At 40.7% G+C, this 23,100-nt stretch overlaps 1 protein-coding gene across 2 annotated transcripts in view; it reads right to left on the minus strand.

The window, feature by feature from the left end:
• The window catches only part of ARHGAP6 (Rho GTPase activating protein 6), a 487,363-nt gene that overhangs the window by 235,047 nt on the left and 229,216 nt on the right, over window positions 1-23,100 (minus strand). The window lies entirely within an intron of this gene.

Raw genomic sequence — 23,100 nt, forward strand, 5'->3', positions numbered from 1 at the left:
GCCCAGTCTCACTGGTGTGTTCATCTCAACCCTTCACCTTACTTTCTCCCTGTGACTGCTGATGGGGGACTTTTCCATTGCCCGAGTGGAAAGCACTAAGAATTTTCTGAAAAAGACACCGCCAAATTCAGGAACTAGTCAGTTCCCTTGTATTATTCATGATTTATAAAGCAACCACTGATCTTTTTATTTAAAGGAAATGGAATTTTTAATTTTTTTTATTCCAAAGTTTATAAAAGTTGAGTAATAGCAATCTAAGAGATCATATAACGCTTACAAATTTATCAGAGAACAATTTATGTTTTTGAAATCTTGACTTTTTCCTACTTAAAAAAATAATAATGTTTCTTTTAAACAATAAAGCAGCAAAGAAAAGCAAAAACAAAAAAAACACCAGAAATTTACTGTGGGAAGAGGAAATCGCCTATAGTTCCACTCCCTAAAGAAAGTCATTGTAAATAATAATGATATAAATAATGATATAGCTTTATAAGATAAATAAATTACGAGGCCCTAATGTACAACATGGTGATTACAGTTAACAATACTGTATTGTATACCGGAAAGTTGCTAAGAGAGCAACTCTTTTTTTTTTTTTTTCGGTACGCGGGCCTCTCACTGTTGTGGCCTCTCCCGTTGCGGACCGCAGGCTCCGGACGCACAGGCTCAGCGGCCATGGCTCACGGGCCCAGCCGCTCCGCGGCATGTGGGATCTTCCCGGACCGGGGCACGAACCTCTGTCCCCTGCATCGGCAGGCGGACTCCCAACCACTGCACCACCAGGGAAGCCCGAGAGTAACTCTTAAACCTTGTTGTGGTGATCACTTCACAATATATATGTGCATCGATTCATCATGTTGCACGCCTTAAACTTACACAATGTTATATGTCAAATATACCCCAATAAAGCTGGAAAAAAATAAAAACACATGTAAAAAATAATACAGCTACTATTTATTGAGTGTATAATATAGGTCACATACTGTGTTATTGATTCTTTTTTATTTTCAATGTATATACTAAAACATATGCATATACATTATAGCTTATTTATAAAACTTTGATCATACTATATGACCTATTCTATTTTGTTGTGATACCCTACCGAATGGTGGCAGATGACAGATAGAATTATGACCCTCATCATCATAGCAGCCGACATTTAGTAAGTGTTCTCACAACAATTCTCTGAGGTAGGGTCTAATATTATTTCATGGTCTAGTTTAGAAAATTGAATCCTGGCGAGATTGAGTAGCTTATTTAAGGTCACAGCTCTGAGTGGTAGAAGTAGGACAGCTGAGGGCCGTCGGAGTCTGGAGTCTGAATTCTAATTCATGGTATTTTTACTTTGTCTTTGAGCTAAGAAAAATGTATTTTTAATGTTGATGAACATTAACTCAAAAAAGCTTCTTTTATAACTGCCAGAACTTTGCAATTGACTAATAATTCCAGAAAGTGTACTTGGTAATAATTGAACTCAAATATCAAGCTCATGTAGACCTTCAGAAATAGCGTATACACTTTCTTAGGAGGTGGAGTGAACGGTGGATCCGGAGGTGCCAAATGGCATGTGGGTAGATGATGAAAATGGGGATCCTTTACAGTGCAGTTGGGGTTACCTTTCCATTCTAAATGGAAATTTGAGGTAAAATGAATGCGTACTCACAGATAAGTATAGTAGGTGACTATTATTTCTCCTGCACAAACCTCACACACCCTATGAATCTTTGCCCAGAAGTGTACATTTACGTGCCATGTCGTGGACGAGCCTCAAAAACATGAAACTGAGTGAATGAAGTGAGTCACAAAAGGTCACATACTGTATGAGTCCGTTTATTTGAAATGTCCATAAAAGGCAAATCTATTGAGATAGAAGGTAGGTTATCGGTTGCCAGGGGCTGGGGGTGGGAAGAGGGAGTGAATGCAAATGGTCAGGAGCAATCACGCTGGGGTGATGGAAATGTTTTGAAGCAGATTGCAGGGATATCCGCACAACTGTGTACGTTTGTTAAACGTCAGTGAATTGTACACTTAAACTGGGTTAATTCTGTGATATGTAACTGTCAATAAAATTATTTTAAAGTATGCTTTAAGAGAATCAAAAAGTACTTACTTGCAAAGGAGGAAGTGAAATCAATCTTATACACTCAAACTTAAATTATTTAACATTGTATCTTTTCTTAGAAAAATCAAAATGTAATAAATGAGAACACCACCATTTTTTTTACTACTTACTCAGGATTCACAGTGATCTGACCAAGCTTTCATCTGTGGTTAATATAGAAACATCCCACTGATCTAGACACCAGACTTCTAAGAAATTCAACTTTCTAAAATCAGAAGCAGGAGAGACATCTGCACAACTATCAGGACTGCCTACATAATTTATGGAGCCCTGAGCAAAATGAAAATGCAGGATCTCTTGCTCAAAAAGTATTCAGAATTGCAAGATGGTGACTGCAGAGCATGTAACCATGCATGAGGCCCTTCTGCGCATGGGTCCCTGAGTGACTGCACAGATCTAATGCCCATAAAGCCAGTCCTAGCAACCAAACTAGTTGTCATAAAAGCTCTGGGTCAAGGCTACGCACTTTATTCAAGAACTTTATTCTGCTATAGAACTCCACAAACTCTCACTGTTTTTCTTCTATATACATACCTAGTGGACTTGGTTCTCTAAGTCATGGGCTGTGGGCAATCAGAGTCAACAAACGAGTGAGTGAGTGAAGGCTTTCTGAAGGAAGAAGCCTCCTTCGGACGGGAAACATGAAGAAAGCGACACTAAAATGCAGACGCAGGTATATGAATTATTATAATGAGACCAAGAAAGAGTAACTTTTTCCATCGCACCCTCTGTTTGTAAAAAGGTTGACATATAATACATTTTAGAGAATACTTATCCAAAAAAAAGTGAGGACTGAATGGGGCAGTAGTGTGCTGGTGAAATGCTTAATAATTGACTCAGGGTGGGGAGGGGGGAAAGCCCTGATTTGCAGCCTTCGTCAATTTCCACGGTGTAAATACTCCCATTGTGGCAGACTTCAAGGTGCTAAGGTGGGGAAACAGAAAATGGAGCTGGAAAGAGGTGCACACAATTGGCTTTCCATGCAGTGCAAGCCACCTGCAGCACACTGCTGAAATGGGGGAAACATCAGGTGCTACAGAAAGTGAAAATATAAGACAGGCCCAAGGCTCAGGAGGAGAAATAAAATTCAGCTCTGTTTCCTAATAAAACATTTTGTTCTAAGGGTGAGCAAAGACAGAAGGCAACTGTTGCTATTTGCTAAAATGGGACTTGAATTCCAGTGGCAAAATCATCATGGATAATCAAAAACTGACTACATTATTATTTCCCTTGTCATTTTTCTTCCCAAAATAATCGTCTCTGAATGATTTCACAGTTAAAGATTGTATGCTTAAAGACAATCCGCCGAAAAGAGCTGAAAACTATGCCAGTGATATGGTTTAAAAAAAAATAGGAGTATTTGTTTTTAAAAAGGAGGGCAGAGCCAAGTAAAAATATGTCCTCTTTTCTATTCTAATGGCTTAACCTATGAATCACCTCGTAGGAGTATTATCGTACCAAAGACATGGAACTCTTTATAGCAAAAGCAGAAGACTTCACTATCAGTTTTAGTGTTAGTTTTAGCTTCCAATAGAAAAGAGGGTAAATGGGGTGTTGAAATGTAAACATTTCAAATCACAATAGGCTATGTTGAGAATCACTAACCCACACGACTGCTTCCACCTTAGGAGAACTTCAGAACCTCTTAAAAGTCAAGGAATCAACCCAATTCTGGATATGGGCATGACGTCACACAAGACACTTCCCAGATGGTGTCTAAGGGGGCAGCCATCTGGCTCAGCCGGCAGGCCCCTCATTTCTCCAACCCCTTCTCGGTCGGCCTTCTTTTACTTAGAGGCAGGCATCAAGGAGAGGTCTGGGGTGATTGCCCCTCGTAGCTGCTCCCTCCTCCAAAGTGAGCAGGAGTTAAAGTTATCTGATAAAACTGTAGCCAGTCCACTTATTTTTTCAAAAGCATATACTGAGTGCTTATTATAACTGGGCACTTTTCTGGGACTCATAATTTTGTCATTCTTGGTAGGTACCGGTCCAAATTCAGAGGCAGTTCTTGGAAGGCAAGTTAATATACTGTGTAGCTAGCAGCCCGTTTAAAAATAAGTTCTGGAATGAATGCCAAGATAAGGACCAGTGACATATTAAAGATGCCTATACAGCTATGATTATACTCATTGTATCTGTTTAACATAAGCTCTATTTAAAAAAGAAATCTGAGCTCCTGTATGGAAATTATTAGTTTTAATCCAGTATCTTCTCTGCCTTTATAACTTACTGTTATGAGCACACGTGATGTCCTACCTAATTTGACATCCTTTAGGCATGGAAGATTTGATAATACTCATTATTTGGGCCCACTAACACACACACACACACACACACACACACACACACACACCCTAAATGATTAGATGAGGGGAAGCTACTGCCAGTAAGAGCTGCTCATAAACGGGGCCCATCTTTGGGAAGCCACCGCCCAGTAGATAAGTACAGGTTTGTCATTCTTGGGAGTAGCTGATATTACAAGCCACTGTCATGAGATGTCCCCTGCATGTAAGAACCATGACAAGAAAAGCTGCCTCCGGAGCAGCAAAGTTAGTGTCATGTTGCCCAACTGTAGACATGTCCGAGGTCTTTGGACTTCTCTTCCGTGATCCACCCTTGGTGTCTGGAGAAAGATGGACATTGTTGATCTTTCAATATACTCCTCACCAAGAAGAAAGAATAATAACTTCCAGGAATACTAGTAACATCGCAGTTCCTGAAAGTTTGAGAAGGGAGGGACGGGGGTTGGAGAGCGCACATCATTATCTAGGCCATGGAGGCACATGGGAAAGGATAGTCTGCAAGGGGCTAAGCATGTATGTGTGTTAGAATATATACATATACATGCATATGTGTATAACACACAATATTAATAAATGTAATAAGAAAAATGTAACATATAAGATCTATAATGTAATACGTCACAATGTGTAATATATTTTCTCTCACATACTTAATTTCATTGCTGTCCTAGGCTGTATGAAAAAACCTGCAGCCAGCTGCCTTCTGAAACCTGGAATAATGTCAGGCCCAAAAGAATCCCCACCTTTATTTAACTCAATGATCGCGTTCTTTGAGAGACAGACTAGAGTAAGCATTCTAGTGACAAACTGCACAGAATTACACTACTTATTTGGGTGACATCAAGCAAGTTACTGCAACTCTCAGTTTTCTCATCTATAAAATGGGGACAGTAACTGTGTTCTCTAGGGTTTTATCAAGGTTAAAGAGGTTAGTATTTGTGAAAACCCTAAACCAGTGCTTGGTAAATACTAAGTGCTTATAAAATCTCTAACCCATGGGAGAATCTTATTTTTCTCGTGTGTTCACAGAGTCAATAAGAATTTCACTCATCTAGATCTAATATGAACACACAATTTGCTCTTAGTCTCTTAGTTTTTCTCTAGCATAAAAAACCCTCTTTTCAGAGTTCAAACGAATCACAGAAGAATTAAGTCACGTTTAAAATTGATGTGATTTACAAACTGGAATAAAAGCGCCAATCTCTTGCCTTGAATTCATCAGGTGATCAATATCTTCTTCCCAAACGCAAGCAAGTTCCTTAGGTACCTGTTTTGTCATTGCTGATGTTGACATTTTTATGTTACGTAATTAAGAAATCACACGAAAACAGTTTGATGCTACTGTTAACTCACTAAAAGGCACACCATAAGATGTAGTTTAATGATCATATTCTTAATTTGGATAATTGTACTTTCATATGGCATGACCAGTCTTTCACTTCAACAGTCCGTCGTTTGATTCTTTTCATTTTTCTTGACGTGGTTTAGAGATTCCAAATATCTGAATCTCACTTGACCACTGACCGGCAGTTGAAGAAAGACAAACATGAAACCAGACTGACTGCTGGGGAAAGCAACATATGGACAATTTATTTTTGAGTCCATAGGCATTAAACTTTTAGAAGGTTCCTTTTCTCTCTTTAGCCTAGAGTCTCAATCAGCTTTTATACTCGCAAGTCAACAGATTAACGTTCCTGATGATTCACTGTTTCAAAATAACACACATTGTACTTCCAGAGTTACTGCTTGAAATATTGCCGGCGTTTATTTTCTTAAGCATATTTGCTAAGTGGTACTGAAACACAAAAGCCCAAGAGAAAAATCAGACCTTCTACATTTGGACAAAAGGAGGACACACACAGACATCTGTTCTTTCTCTAAAATATGATGGATTCAATAGTAGGCTTGAGTGGTGTTTGTAAGTATGACATTGTGGGAGGGAGACAATCAATATGAATTCTGAGAAGCAATGGCTGTTCCTTGAATAGGTGTTCATTGCCGCACCTGTCACTCAGAAATAGGCTGTTGTTTGTGACCCCCCCCAGAGGGGTGGGATAGGGAGGGTGGGAGGGAGACGCAAAAGGGAGGGGATATGGGGATGTATGTATACGTATAGCTGATTCACTTTGTTATACGGCAGAAACTAACACAACAGTGTAAAGTGTAATTATACTCCAATAAAGATGTAAAAAAATAAAAAAAGAAAGAAATGTGCTATTGTGATTGTATGTGCCTCCTCCACTAAACAGAGCTTTTTCATATTCATAGCCTTGGCACTTAGTAGTTCCTGGCACACAGTAGGAAATTACGAAACAATTGCTAGGATAAAGACTGAACAAATGGGTCACTGTCTTAAGAAGCTTGTAGTCGAATTTGGGAAGCGAGACTAACTAACATGTGTGAGGTACTTCATCCTGAAGACAAATAATGATATCAACAGACTTGTGCAGCTCAAAATGTCAAAGAGGATGTGGAGAAATCAGATCCCTTATATGCTGCTGGTGGCAACGTAAAATGGTACAGCCACTTTGGAAGACAGCCTGGCAGTTTCCTAAAGGGAGAAGTGTAGACTTACTGTATGACCCAGCAATTCCACTCCTAGGTATATTTCATCTCAAGAGAAATGAAACCATAGGTCTATACAAAACCTTGCACACGAATGCTTGTAGCAGCATTATACATAATAGCCAAAGAGTGGAAAAACCCAAATGTCCATCAACTGACCAATGGATAAACAGAATGTGGTATATCCATACAACGGAAGGTTATTCAGCCATAAATAGAAATGAAGTTCTGGTACATGATACAACGTGGATAAACCTTGAAAACATTATGGTAAGCGAAAAAAAGGCAAACATGTTATATGTTGCCATTTATAGGAAATATCTAGAAAAGGCAAATCTATAGAGGCAGAGGGTAGGTTAGTGGTTGTCAGGGGTGGGGGTGGGAGGGTTGAAGGGAAATGGCAGGGAGTTGTCTGCAAATGGATGCAGCAGTTCTTTCTGAGGTGATGAGAAAATGTTCTCAAACACGTGGTGATAGATGTACAACTCTGTGAATGTACTAAAACCCACTGAACTGTACACTTTAAGATGGTGAATTTAATGGTATGTGAATTCTATCTCTATTTTTTTGAAGATGCCAAAGACACATGGGTACAGGAATTCAGTAGAGAGAGAAATATTAATCATGTTTAGAAGACCTTCAGAGACTTCCAGGAGAATGTGAGAGCTGAGCTAGATCTTCAGGAATGCATTGGATTTAGGTGGGAGGAGGGAAGGCATTTTGGATGAAAGGAAGAAGACAAAGTGAGGCTAGTCATCGTTCCAATCAAGAAAAGAAAGGCCAACATATGTTGCAATAGGATTGTCAGTGAGCTCGTGCCTTCCCCTGCTACAAAGGATATCTGCCTCTGCTTCAGGTGGAATTCGCAGCTAAAGAACAGGCGGCCAAAATGCAAACCATATAAGCCTCTATTTTCACTCCTGTGGCTTATTATTTTCCCTTTAAGACACAAACTTTTAGATTTCTACACTAGACTCCATGTTTAACACTAGCCTAGCTTGACCTTTCACTGTATAATGATACTTGTCCTATGACTGTGCAGTATTCTATTTCTTTCCCAATATCTGAGGGTCTGAACTTCAAGAAGGGGGATGTCTATGTATCTAGGGGGACAGCAATGGCAGCTCCTAGTCAACTGAATGGATTTGGAAACCCCTTGCACCGTTTGTTTTGATAAGTTTTCAATAGTTTACTATTCGACATTAGAGGTCATGCCTCCACTTGGAATTAGCTCCATTCAGGAGACTGGATCATGGTGTTGCATAGCAGAATGCTATTTTAAAATAACATTCTCAGCACATTCATCAACATTCCAAAAATACTCCGCTTGGCTCTGATGGCAGGATCTGAGAATGGGCTGGTCATGATGACCACAAACTTTGCGAGGGATTCTTCCTGAAACACAGCTTGGTGGGGCAAACGAGAGAAGGCATGGGATTCTTGGGATGCGAAGGACATCTAAGCGAAGCTAATCCAGCCTCCCACCCAATACACAAATTCCCTCTGACAACCCTTATAGGGAGGTATCACCTTGACCTTAACACTCACAGTTTTATGTCCAGCTAGCTCATGACTGGACAGTTTTTACCTAGATGATCCTAACAGCCTAGCCAAAACCTTGAATGAAGAGAGACTATATAAACTCTAGGGAAATACATACTGCTTAGAATAGGTTCTTCAGTCTCACACTGTTGCCACTTAGGGCTGGATAATTCTTTGTGGTGGGAGCTGTCCTGCGCATTGTAGATAATTAGCAGCCTCACTGGTCTTGATCCATTGCACGCCAGCAGTACACCACCCCAACTCCACCACTGAAAACCAAAAATGGCTGCAGACATTTCCAAATGTCCCCTGGGGGGCAAAACTGCTCGGGTGAGAACCAATGGTCTAGGCTGTAACTGACATGGGGGAGCAGGTTAGGCATGTATTATTAATACTCAACAAATTATTCTGACACTCTACATTTTTTAAGTGGTTTTTCAGGGTATTTCTCTATAAGCTGGCATACTATGCAATGCTGATGCCCTCTCAGACCACAACCGGCAACTGTTTCTATAAAAAAACTGCCCTGGCTGCAAAAAGGCAAAGTAATCAACATTTACCTGCTCGTGGTGGAATTATCATGGGTTTTGTTTCATCTGTACACATGAACGTTGACACTATAGGCAGTCATTATGAATAAGAGAACAATAAACAGGCAACCCTGTGTATTTCAAAATTTCAAAAAAATTTTCAATCAGTTCTTGAGAAACTCAATAAACAGCTTCTCTTAAAACTATATGGTAAAAGGTTACCATCCATTTTGATTCCAGCTTCCCTGAATGTTTTCCAAACATTAAAGACTGTGAGTCATGCTTCGAGCCCATGTCTAATTTAAGCAAAGCTTTATATAGCAGATGAATTAACAAAACAGAAGAGCTCTCCCTCCATTTTACATGAGGAAATGCATCATACAACTTGGGCTTTATCACACAGCAGTCGCCTCTCTTTTAGACCGACATTGTCTGTAACTTTGCTTGTGTCAAGAGGTCTAACAAGCACTGGCTCTCTCTGTGAGTATCAGCTCCAAGATGCTGCCCTGGCAACCAAGCCACACTCGCAATGTAACCAACCCTGAAACTGGAAGCAAAAAGAGTCTTGCATCTAAACGCTGGATCTAAATGTTTCACATGTGAGCGACGTTTGAACTATCCCCCTTTTGCCTGCCACTTCCCTTCTTCCCAGGACCCTATTACATAAAGGCTTAGGTGTTCTGGGGAATAATTGGGCGTCAATGGTGGCAGGGTGTGGGAGGATGCCTAGGTTACCTCCAGTATTACATACTCTACTTAAGAGGTGGGCAATTCCTATTTATATAATCCCTGATGAAGATACACCCCAGCAATTTGGGAGGGGGACTGCCAAAACAAGTAGGTAATTTCACTTGAACACCTTGTACTAAGTGCAAATCTGATTTACTGCTTTCAACTTCTTAGAAAGGAACAGGTATCATTGCAAACAATAGTTTGTGTGGGCTGCTCAGTGTGGGAAAGCCGGGGGTGGGGGGGGGGGGGCTGAAATTCAAAGCCAAGCGAAACACCAGCAGAGAGGAGCAGCTGGATTTTACCAGCAGCAAGAAAACATGGCTCCGCCCCCATCCTACCTACCGAGATGCTAGATCCTGACTACTTCAGGGGGAGAACAGAAATGCAGTCCTGGGGTGCCCAGAGCTGAGCTGCAGGCATGGCGGAGAGTGAAGAATCCCACTAATTGATATGAAAACTTCCGCAGCAGAGAACTGAATCGAATCTGTTGTCTTTTGGCTTCGAATTCAGTCCTCGAAAGCCTTGTGTCAAACACAGTAGCCTTTGTGGATACTGAGTGTTTGAAATGTGGCCAGTTGGAATTAAAATGTGGTGCAATTGCAAAATATGTGCCACATTCCAAAGACTTGAAATGAAATATATATATATATATATACACACACACACACACACACACACACACATATGAAATATATATATATATATATATACACACACACACACACCTCCAATAGTTTTTTTGACTGCATATCAAAATGGTAATATTTCAGATATATTAGGTAAAACAGAATATATTACTGTTTCTTTCTACCTGTTTTAGAAAACTTATTTAAACATGAAAATTTTAAACTCCCTATGTGGTTTGAATTACATTTCTATTTGACAGCGCTGGTCCCAAAGCTGTATGTTACTTTGAGGCATGATTTATATTGAGCTCAGAGACGCTTATGTAGGCAAGTGTTGCTTGACTGAGCTTGTCTATCTATTGCAAAATGTTAACTTCAAACATCCTTGAAAACTAAAATTTCATTCACTGCCTTCTTGGCAGAATCTGTTGGATAAACAAATCTGCTGTTTTGAGACATGAAAGCGATGGTTAACAATGTAAGTAAATTTTCTTCCTTTGCAGACATACTTAAACCATGTTAAAGCAGAGATGAAACAGGCTGTAACATCGAACCAGACCCATAATTAGGTGCTAATGTTGGATATCCTGCAATGTTTCAAAAAGACACATAGATGGAGAAAGGCCAGGCCTGCACAAGGCAGGAGAGAAGAAAATGTTGAATATATGAATGCAAATATGTTAACAGAGATCTGAGTCCCACTACTCTGTGCTTTCTAGGTACTACTTGCTTTTCAGCATCTCCCCTCCATTTTCACCACCACCACCTGGCTGATTCACGGGGTCAGAGGCAAAGCCACCTTCTTCGTCTCTCTGATGAGCCTCTCCACTCTTTGCATCTCCCACTGCCCAGCTGTCTTGCACCCCACCGACGGAAACCATCCTAACATTTGGCTCCAGAACCTGCCACAGTCACAAGGAGAATTCAGGTTGGAAACAAGGTCAGCCTTGCATCAAAGCCTTAAAATTTAACTCCACATAACCCACCCGAGCAAGAGACCAAAGACGAATGTTAGACTCATTAAGAGTCAAGACTTCCAATCTATTCAAGTCAATCTTCAGTCCTTTTAATGCAACATATAAAGTAAAATATAAAAATAATCCTTTTCCTTTGCATTTGTTCAATTTGTCTAAAAACTATTCCGTGTAGTTAGAACTCAATGAAAGTAACAGTGCCTGCCAACAGGAACTGAATTTTCAGTTCATGAGTTTTATGCCCCTGAAAGCCTCTTCTTAAGAAATTTTGTATTTGTGGGTGGTTATAGGTTTTTTCTAATCTAGAGCTCAAAGAAAATCTGGTCAAAGGATACTGCTGTGGGTAACCTCAGGAAGGAAAAATGGCTCCAAAAATATTTTTAAAAAAGAGTAGGTCGCAGCTCTGAAGGCTCAGTAGAGCAAATCCTCAGCGACCCTGGATCATCTGGGAATGAGTCATTCTAGATAAGCATACATCCTGGATAGCCCAGAGTTTATGCTCTAACCATCTTATTGTAAGAGCTTTTATTTTTCTAATGGAGTCATTTCCTTATCTTTTTAAACCATTGAACCGGTTAGTCTTATAGGCATAATTATAGGTGAAAATGCAGATCGAGTACAGAGCTGAATGAGCCTGTCACAGTATAACCACACAAAGCGAACGTGTCTCCAGCCATCCACAGTGACAATTACTGTGACTGATGTCTTTTCAATGTGGCGATCAATGTCCTTAGGCCAGGTGTGAGGGGCTGCTGGCTGCCTCTCCTGTGAATGTTAGAGTGGTTCCTGGTTCTACCTTTTCATTGCCTTCTCTCTTTTCCACTGTCAGCAGTATGGGAAAATTGCTATCCCACTGTTGATACTCACCTCTACCACCAAGAGGCATGGAGGCTCACCCCAGAGTCCCAAGTGACCAGAATGTTGCCGCCACGCAATCTCTACCACCCTTCCCCTCTTCGCTTCCCCTTCTTTGTCTAAAATTGCTTTTTCACACTTAAGAGCTCTCAAGACGAGCTTCTCATGCACCTGTTACTAATGGGTTAGCGTGTCTCTTTCCTTCTGTAAGACACAACCCATGAAGGATGACACCACTGGGTAAAGCACGTGCTCTCTGGATCCTAGCTCTACTTCTCAGGAGAATTTCTTTTCCTTTTCTCCCTTTCTCTCTCTCTCTCTTTCCTTCTTTCTTTTTCTCTCTCTCTTTCTTTCTTTCATGCTTTATCATTAGTGATTTTTGCAGGCTGGTATCCTAAAAACGAAGGGTTTACTGTACAATTTTATATAATCACGGGGAAAAAACCCAACTAATTTTAGAATTTGAATGGATATGGTCTGGCAAGGATATTGGAAATCCTTGGTTGCTACACTAAATACTGAATTGCTATAAAATCAATCTCTAGTCAAATAATCAATTGCTGTTTCAGTTTTATTAATGGTTACAATTAAGTCAATAGCAAAAGAGTAAAGGGTATCATTTCCCCTTGGGAAGATGAAAAACAGCCTAACATGAAGCAGTCTGAATATGAACTTTGGAACCAGTTAACATAAGTTCAAAACCTAGCTCCACCATCTAATATCTTTGTGACTTTGGGAAAGTTACTTAGCCTCTGCAAACCTCAATTTCCTCATCTATAAAATAGGATAAATAGGCCCCACTAGAGAGTTGTTCTTAGGATTAGAAAGTACACATATAAGGCATAGAGTAAAATGTTTGATGTAGAGTAAGTATTGAGGGGAAACATCTTTTTCCCATTTTGATCTTCTGGCAACAGGAGACTAAACTGGGCCTCAGCAGGGGACAGCAATCCTTGAACAACTGAGAGCAAGCAAGAATGCGTTTTCCAAGATATTGATCTTTCTTCCTTTTTAGAGGTTCACCGTACTGTTTGGCCTTAGGACATTCTGACTGAGCTTACTGTAAACACCCACACACACACACACAATGTAAACACACACAAACCCCCCCCCACACACACACACACCATCACCACAACTACCACACCAGTTAAATAGATTATGCTACATTTGCCTACAAATGTCCACATAAAATGCATCTTACTTTCCTGTGGTTGGCAGTCGTGACTGCTCCCAGCATGTTGGCCCTGATTCATGCGTGGGATATGTGGGTTTGGGGCATTAAAATACACCCAAGTCTTCAGTGAAAGGCCAGACTATGCTCACGTAAACAGTCCTTGCTCGTTCTGTTCCTGTTTCCCATGACATAAAATAAACTAGCTGTCACATATATATTGTAAGTAAACTGAGAAGTTTCTTAAGTACATATATGGCAAACCAACTCATAAATAGATAACCGAGGAGCTTTCGTTTCATAAGTCAATGTGCTTAGACAACTACCTTACAGTGGAATACACCATTCAAGTCTAGCATTGGTTGATTTTATTTTTTTACAACCACCTTTTTAAGATAAAATTCACATACCATATAATTCATGCGTTTAAAATGTTCAATTCAATAGTTCTTAGTATATTCATGGAGTTTTGTAACCATCACTACAACCAATTTTAGAACATTTTTATCACCTTGAAAAGAAACCTCGTAACTATTAGCAGCCACTCCCCACTGTCCCCTACACAGTCCTAGGGAGCCACCAATCTACCTTCTGTCTCTATGGATTTGCCTACTCCGGACATTTCAAAATAAATGGAATCATACAACATGTGACTTTTTGTGTCTGGCTTCTTTCACTTAGCATAATGTTTTCAAGGTTCATCCGTGCTATAGCGTGTATCAGTATTTCACTCTTTTTATTGCTGACTAATATTCCATTATATGGGTATACCACCTTTTATTTACTCATACATCAGTTAATGGACATTTGGGTTGTTTTTACTTTTTGGCCATTATGAATAATGTTGCTATGAACATTCATATACAAGTTTGTATGTGGACACACATTTCGTGTCTCTTGCGTGTATATCTAGAAGTGGAATTGCTGAGTCATGTGATAATTCTATATTTAACTTTTTGAGGAGCTGCCAGAGTGGCTGTACCATCTTACATTCCCACCAGCAGTGTATGAGGGTTCCGATTTTCCCATCTTCTTACCAACACTTGTTACTATCTGTCATTTTGACTATTACCATCCAAGACGGTGTAAGGTGGTACATCCCCGTGGTTTTGATTTGCATTTCTCTGATGGCTAATGATTTAGAACATGTTGTCATGTCCTTATTGGCCAACTGTATGTATGTTACATATGTTTACTGGCCATTTGGAGGTAAATGTGGTGGAGGTATACGATGGAATTCAAACAGAATTGTGAAGGAATCCTACAGTTCTTTTCTTTTAATTTCTGCTAACACAATGAATGTCCTAAGGAATTTGTGAGTAACTTTAATCTTGAGACTGGAATTTGTGAGCTAACCATAAATCACTTAACCAAAACACGATGAAATGCTTTTCAACAAAACGCTGGAGGAAGCAGTAAGATTAATAACTAAAGAAAACAAATGACTTCAATAACAGAACTTTAAAAAACTATGAAAATAGAGCTATAAGTCATCCATCCATTGGTCAAAGGTATTATCACTGGTTCTTGTGTCAAAGATTAAGACCCCAAACTGGTAACCTGTCAAGCAGAGTCTACTGAAGTGATGTGTGTAACTGTGTGGGTGTGGGAGGAATGGAATGATTAATAGCAAAGCTAGCAACCAACTTCTCAATGCACACTGTCTGACAAGCACTGCTGTAAGCAGTGAGGCAAGCATTGTATAAGCTTCACCTCCAATATCTGTTATCCTTGCCACAACTCTGCAAGATTTTGTTGTTGTTGTTGCTCTTGGCAGTGGTTTGCTTACTTGCTACTGAGAAGGGCAACAAAATTCTTTCCATGCCCACATTCACCTCTTGCTGAGGTTAACAGCCACTGGGGGCTCCTTGAGCATAAAATTCCATCCAGGTACTATAAGCCCACCCTTACCCGTAGCTGATTGGCCCAGGGGTGGTGACTGATCCGACAGTCACCCAATCAGTAGGGGCCTATGAGGAGGCATGCTGAGATAGTTCTCCCAGCGGGGATGCCACTACCCAAACTGAACTAATTGGATTCTCTGTTGCTAGTTAGCTGAGAGATGTAGTAATTGCTGTTCAGTGGGTGCTGGAGCAGAGGAGCCAGTAACAGTCAGAAGCAGATTTTAAAGTAGTAGAATCCCACCACAGTCATCCATGAATTCTTCCTACGAGGGTTGACAAGACATCCAGGGCTGGAGACCCTATGGGTATCCTGGCAATAAAGGACCTCTTATCTTGAGTAAACAAAAGGCTGTAACACAATTTCATCATGTCTTTTTTTATGGATGAGGAAACTGATCACAACACACACACAGACACGCCCCATCACACTGTTTAAAATTTTTCAATAGCTTCTTCTTGCTCCTAGGCTACAATCCAATATCCTTGCTGTGTGGCTTTCAAGACCCTGTCATTCTTCTGCCCACCCCACCCATTTCTCCAAATGTGTCTTATGCCCTCTCCACCTCGCTCACTCTGAACTTTCTTCATTAGGTTATTGGAACCTGCTCTTCTTTTTTCTTTTTTTTGAGGTACGTGGGCCTCTCACTGTTGTGGCCTCTCCCGTTGCGGAGCACAGGCTCCGGACGCGCAGGCTCAGCGGCCATGGCTCACGGGCCCAGCCGCTCCGCGGCATGTGGCATCTTCCCGGACGGGGGCACGAACCCGTGTCCCCTGCATCGGCAGGCGGTCTCTCAACCACTGCGACACCAGGGAAGCCCGAACCTGCTGTTCTCCTTTGTTCCCCAGAGACTTTGCACAAACTATTCCTTCTTTCTGGAGAGCTTTCTCCCTCTCTTCACCAACCTAATACCTCTTCAACCTGGGTACCTTGCCATAAACATTACTTCTCCAAGCATAAAAGATGCAACAAGTGCCACAGCCTGGTAGATCTGATTCCACAGCCCTCAGGAAAGGGGAAAGGGGGGGTGTCTCTGAATTGCACCCTATGATTCATTGGATATCCATGTCAAGTGTTCACCCAGGAGCACACGCGGGGACCTGTAGCCACACACCCTCCGGACTTCTCAGAGTGTTACTGTCAAGTTGCAGGGCTGAGAGCTGGTGAGCCGGAGGACCCCTTCCACATCCTCCCAGGAGGACTGCAAAGGTAGTGCTGGGCCTGCATACTCACAGAGACACACAGTCCTAGGCAAGGAGAGGAGGAGGGACCCTTTTGTGTGCACTGTGCTTTTTGTAATGGATACTGCTGGAATGTGCAGACTGCAGCGGAGTTCGTTTTTAAACGATACTGTGGTTTTTTGGTTTGGGTTTTTGTTTGTTTTTCATTTTTATTTTATATTGGAGTAGAGTTGATTAACAATGATGTATTAGTTACAGGTACAGCAAAGTGATTCAGCGATACCCCATACAAGTATCCTCTTTTTCAAATTCTTTTCCCATTTAGGTTATTACAGAATATTGAGCCAAGTTCCCTGTGCTATACAGTAGGTCTAAAGGATACTGTTTTAAATACATAGGTGATTTTAAAAAGAGCACTACAGAAAATAGTGTTGTAAAACAATTAATCACCTGCTAACGTGCCTTTCTTTAAAACCGAAATTATAGCAAAACTGAGATAGCACTTTACTTAGAAAGTTGAATTTCTTAGAAGTCTGGTATCTAGTTTGGTGGGATGTTTCTGTGCTAACCACAAACGAACACTTGGTCAGATTTCTGTGAACCCTGAATAAGTAGTAAAAACAATCGTGTTTTGTCTCATTTATTACATTTTGATTTTTCTCGGTGGGTGGTCTAGAAGGGAAAAAATATACGATAATTTTACTAATGTATTTCAAGTTTGGTTGTGTAAGATTGATTTCAATCCTTCATTTGCAAATAAATACTTTCTGATGCTCTTATTAAGGCCTACTCTTTAAAAACAACTTTATTGAGATACCCTTTGCATATCATAAAATTCACCTAGAAATTTACCAAACTGTGCAACCATCACCACAGTCCAGTTTCAGCACATTTCAATCACCCTAATAACATCCCTGGTGCCCATTAGCAGTCATTCCCCTCTCCCACCCCCCGCCCCAGGCAACCACTAATCTACTTTCTGTCTCTAGAGATCTGTGGAAGTCATTATATCTTCACACATACATATGAAATATAAATCAAAAAAGATCTCTCCGTTAACAAAATCCTACTTCTACAGCAAGATTTTGGTGTCTGTGATGTTTAAAAATTTTAAGGAACAAATAAATTAAATGTTTTAAATACACAGAAAAGAAACCTCTGAAAAACAGTCCTACAAACATTTTTTCCACTGTAAAATACTATTTTAAAGCTTATGACAACCAACCAACAGACAGCATTTTTCCGTCGTGCAATATTTTCCTCATTAAAGTCAAAAGTGTCCATTTTACTCTCTTCCAGTACTACCCCTACCCGCCCCCCAAATCAAACTCTTAACAGGTTAAAAGAGTTTATAGCACATATTCTCAACTTTATGTGCAGACAAAACCCTGGAGAGGTTTATTCTCCTCCAAACTTGGATCCCGAGCTGAAGCAAGCAGATGAAACTTCCCCCAAATGACATCCTGTTCCATAGCTTTTTAAGGGTTAGGATAAAGTTTCTAGACTCTCTTTAAAGATATTCTGGAAATTCATCAGACTAGTCAAAAAGCCACTAACTTCCTTAGCAACCCGGTAATACTGTGAGCGCTCCCCGGTTAATTATAGATCTGTTATTTTAAGGAGCAAACATTAATTGAGATCTCTTAATTTAATTAACAAGGGGATATTATATAGCTTCCACAAAATAACCCTTTGCTCCTTAACAACCAATGGAAAAAATTCTTATCATGGTAAGTTAGAAGTTGCCTCCGCCATATATACGTATACCATAGTTCTCAAGAAAATATTCTTCCCAAATTGCCTTTCTCTATTAAGAATTGACCATTGGTCAACATGACAAATGTATGAAATTGAGTCATTTCCGCATAACCCTCCAGCCCAGCACGACTGTGAAAGTAGATAAATCATGTTTCATTTGGGTTTGTACCACCCAATTTACTGCACTAAAACACAACACCCTTGTTCAGGCCAGTTCACGGACTTCTGATAGCAGCCGTCACAGGCTCCAGGTTGCCGGTTTCTGAGTCTAGTACACTGCCTCGCACAAGGGAGCTGACCCGGTTTCTATTTTCAATTGGAATTTCCTCCTCTGGGGTGATATGATCCCCACCCTCAGGGGCATTTGCCTGGTTCTCTGTTCAGCGCCTCACGTTGCCCCTTGCTCTGGAAGTGAAGGGAATTCCAGGCTCACCTCCTGCAGAGTCCAGTGACAAGAAGACTCACGGACATTATGCTTCACATATGGTGGGAACCAGGTCTTGTGAACCTCCCAAGCTCCTCTTAGCAGACACCAAGGTGATATTTACTCAGGAAGTTGCTGAGATCTAAGACAAGACCTGCAGGAAATGATAGCGGGAGGCCAGGTTGTAGCGCTAAAGCTGTAAAGACATCTCCATTCAAAGGGTCACAAGAATGCGGAAGAGTCAGCCAAAAGAAACATCACAGAGTGTAAGACGGGGCCACGTCCCTTGGCAAAACACGGGCTGCACTGGCAGGACCAACGGCTCTCTCACGGCCCAGCTCTTATGGCTGAGCGCTCAGCAAGCTATAGAGAGTTTAAAGAAAAGGGCAGTGATGTTTTTAGGGTCAGCCCTTGGAGGCCCTTTACATTCTTTCCTCTGAGGGAGTTCTGGATAACTAATGTAAAAATCTCAAATGCAAAACAAGAACCAGCACTTTAACCCAATAAGTAAATGATACTTTTCAGAGTTCAACTCTCCACTTTGAACTGGTAAGAATAGCAATGCTCACGAAAATTATTCCATCTAGAATATTTACAAAATAAGCTCTGAAAAAAATACAAATTTTATCTTAAAAATTGCCAAGGATTTGTTTTCTGGTGACTTAGAGAAGGAGACGAGGAGGATAGGTTTCAGACGCTCTAAGTCATATGTGGATGCATCTTACTTTTTATTCAAGAGTAAGCCTGAGAGTACAAACTAGATATTATTCTTCTGTGAAATTTTCCTTTAGCACTGGACACACACCCAGTTCTCCACACATACTGGTGAATAAATGAATGTTCAATGATATTTTGTCCTTATCTGAACATACTCAACTTTCTTCTCCATGCTAACCATGTGTGTCCCCTTTCTTTTGCCCTCATTCTTATATAACAGTAGATCTATCTACAGCATCTGTGGTCATCTGGACATAGCTTTAGATCAGAAATCCACAAACCTTTTGGGTAAAGAGCCAGCTAGTAAATATTTTAGAGTTTGCATGCCATATAGTCTGTCGCAACTACTCAACTCTACTGTTGTAACATGAAAGCAGCCATAATTGATATGTAAATGAATGGACACGGCTATTTCCACGGACACTAAAATTTCTATTGCATATAATGTTCACATGTTGTGAACCAATCTTCTTTTGACTTTTTCCACTGTTTAACAATGTAATATTTATCTATTCTTAGCTTGCAAGCTGTAAAAAAAAGAGCAGGCAGTGGTCCAGATTTGGTCCATGGGCCATAGTTTGCTGACCCCTGATATAGACAACTGAGTGACTGCAATATGGTAGGTGCTCTATTAGGTATGAGCACCTACAGAACAAACTGAAAAACAAAACAGGATTTGGCAACTGTCCAATCGGTTGATTCGATAGAGGAAGACAGGGCAAAGGTTTCAAACTCCAGAGAGGAGATTTTTGCATGTGTGCATTATTTTTAATTTAGCTTACCCATTTACATGTCAAAATTGATCAAACTCATCAGCTAATTTCCAAATGTTGGCTCTGATTTGTTTGAACTAAAGGATTCATATATTTTTCTTCTGATTGTAAATGACCTCGTCCACAATTTCAGAAGATGGTTTTAAACCAGGAGCTAAATTGATAAATCTTTCTCAAGTAGCACTAGTAAATTAAAGCTAATTTAAAAATGTCCTGGGAGGTGATTTTGAATGTTTTCCTCTTGATATATTGAGGAACCAGAGCTGCTAAGCCCAAGGAAACAGGAGAAGACCGTGGTGATTCTGTTTAACTGTTAATATATTCAGTCTATTTCTATAATATTTCCTTGATATCTATTCAGTTATATCCAATCAAAGTGGATTTGTGGGGACTGGTATCAGCGGGATGGCCCCATCATCCTGCCTTTGTTGTTTAATTAGGGCATAAGGAAATATATATTGATATCCATGACAGAAAGAACTCACTGACCAAATAGGAAAAAAATTGAGATAGGTTTGCGCCTTCTTAAAAATGTCAGTATTTTCAGAATTTGATTACATACTGTGGTAAAGTGAACGATTTGCCCTATTTCTTCACCCCTTACTGCACTCACACCCTTGCCACGGCCCCATCACGGAGGAAGTGTACTTCCCTACCCAGTGACATTAGGCTTGGACGGGACTTGCCTTGGCCAATGGCAGGCAGGTGGAGATGAGAGTGTACCAGAGTCCAGCCCATGCATTAAGTATTCGTAGTCGATTCCACTTGTCATATTGTGCCTCTGCACTTCTCCAGATTAATGCTGCCCCACCGACCTAGGCCCTAGAATAAACGCATGTAGAATGGAAATGACCAAGGAGCCAAGCCCTGTAGGACTGGCAGCTTGACCTCGGGTCAAACAGCTGAGCTCTGCCCCATAAGCCAACCCCAGCTGACCCACAGATCCACGAGAATAAAAGATGGTCGTTTTAAGCCGCTGAATTTCAAAGTCATTTTTTATGCAGCATTAGTGTGACAACAGCTTACTGACAGAAACACAATTCTACATTTTAGACAACACAGCTATAAAGTAAAGCACCATTTTGTGTGTCTGTGTGCACGTGTGTACGCATGCCAAGTGTTCTATATTTCATTCCTTTTTAATGATATCCAAAACTTAAAAGTGTCCCCCAGTGCAGAAATCTCATGGAAGGCCCCAAGGTTCTTCACACGCGGGTTCCCCCTAGACACCCTACAATGGGTGATATGAAGTACCTACATGGTAATGATGGTATTCGCTGCCTACCTAATTAAAAGCGATAGGTGGTCTAAGAATGTCTAGATGTTGGAAAACATTCTACCTTTCTAATAAAGATCAAGGCAAATCGCATAGTAAAACTGAGTACTAATTGAAGTATCCAATAAGAGTGTGCCTATGTTTGCAGCATCAGACAGCATCAGCTCTTTTTACACCTTTTTTTCAACAGTGGGAACCAAATAAATGCAGGAAGTCTTTATAACTGTGTCCCGATGATAAGGTTTCACTCCGCAGCCATTCTGAATAAAAACAGCTATTAAGGTTTTTTTGAACCAGCTAATCTTGATAAGGTTCAAACGTTTCCCCAAGAGAGGTCTATGAACCGCCACTCCCTTCAAGATGAATGAATAAAAATGCATGTGTACCATCAACGCCAGGGTTTACATAACCCTTGTGCTGCCCAGAGCACAACTGGGTCGTGGCTACCGCAAATACATGTGGGACTTGTGTTTATCCTTGCTCATAAATACTTTTGGAGGGCAGAGTGCCAGCTCTCATGTACCTTTTCCAGGCGGCTGCAAGTTCAACCATGCGGCTGTCATTCCTGAGATGGATGTTCCATTAGAACAGCCATGCAAAGAGGGAGCATGGCGCATTCACGCAGGAGCTAAATTCTGTGCTGTGTCAATTAAAAGCACTTTGCTAGAGAAAACACAAGAGCTGGAATTACAAAATTGCCACAATGTTCAGCTAAAAAATACCAAACAGGATGTCTTTATTTGTGGTTGTGTATGTTACTAACGACAAGAACACCAAAATCCTCTCTGATCTCATTATCGATTCACCTTAATTTTCTCCTGTTAGGTCTCTGCACGTTTTTGACATAAATGATCAATGGAGACAGGAATGTTCCCATTGTGCCGGAAGGACAGAGGAAGTAATTTAAAAGGTGTCATTTTATGGAGAACAGGTCAGTGGTTGCCCGGATTACAGTAGGCGCCAGAGGTAGGATGTAGCGTGGGTGCGACTACAAAGCGGTAGCCTGAGGGAGTTTTTTGGTGGTGATGGAACGGTCCTGTATCTTGAATGTGGTGGCAGATATGCCAATCTAGACACATGATAAAATTGCCTGGATCTCTCTCTGTGTCTGTCTCTCTCTCTCCATCTCTCGGTCCTTCCCTCCCTCCCTCACACATACGCAAAGGAATGCATGTACAAAACCGGTGAAACATGAACAAGGTGTGTACTCAAGTTAACAGCATTATACCAATGCCAATTTCCTGGTTTTGATATCGTACTGTAATTATGTGAGATGCTATCATTGAAGGAGGCTGGATAAAGGGTACATGGAATCTCTTGGTTCTACTTTGGCAACTTCCTGTGCGTCTAGAATATTTACAAAATGAAAAGCTTTTAAGAGTGTCATCTCAAAGGTAACATCTCAAGCCAATGCCATTTTAACAGTCAGCCACTGTGCAGTGGTTCAAGCACTGAGACTTGGCGGTCAAACCGACAAGGATTTGAATCCCAATTCTACTACTTACTAGCTGTGTGACCTTGAAACAGATCTAAACGCAGTGCCTTGGTTTCCTCATCTTGTAAATGGGGATGATAGTAGGACCTACCTCACAGGGTTCTTGTAAGGATTAAATGAGATAATATGTGTAATATGTCCAGGGCTC

The sequence above is a fragment of the Aethalodelphis obliquidens genome, unplaced genomic scaffold (assembly GCF_003676395.1).
Source record: "Aethalodelphis obliquidens isolate GAN/ISIS:26980383/991018 unplaced genomic scaffold, ASM367639v1 scaffold104, whole genome shotgun sequence".
Lineage (NCBI taxonomy): Eukaryota > Metazoa > Chordata > Mammalia > Artiodactyla > Delphinidae > Aethalodelphis > Aethalodelphis obliquidens.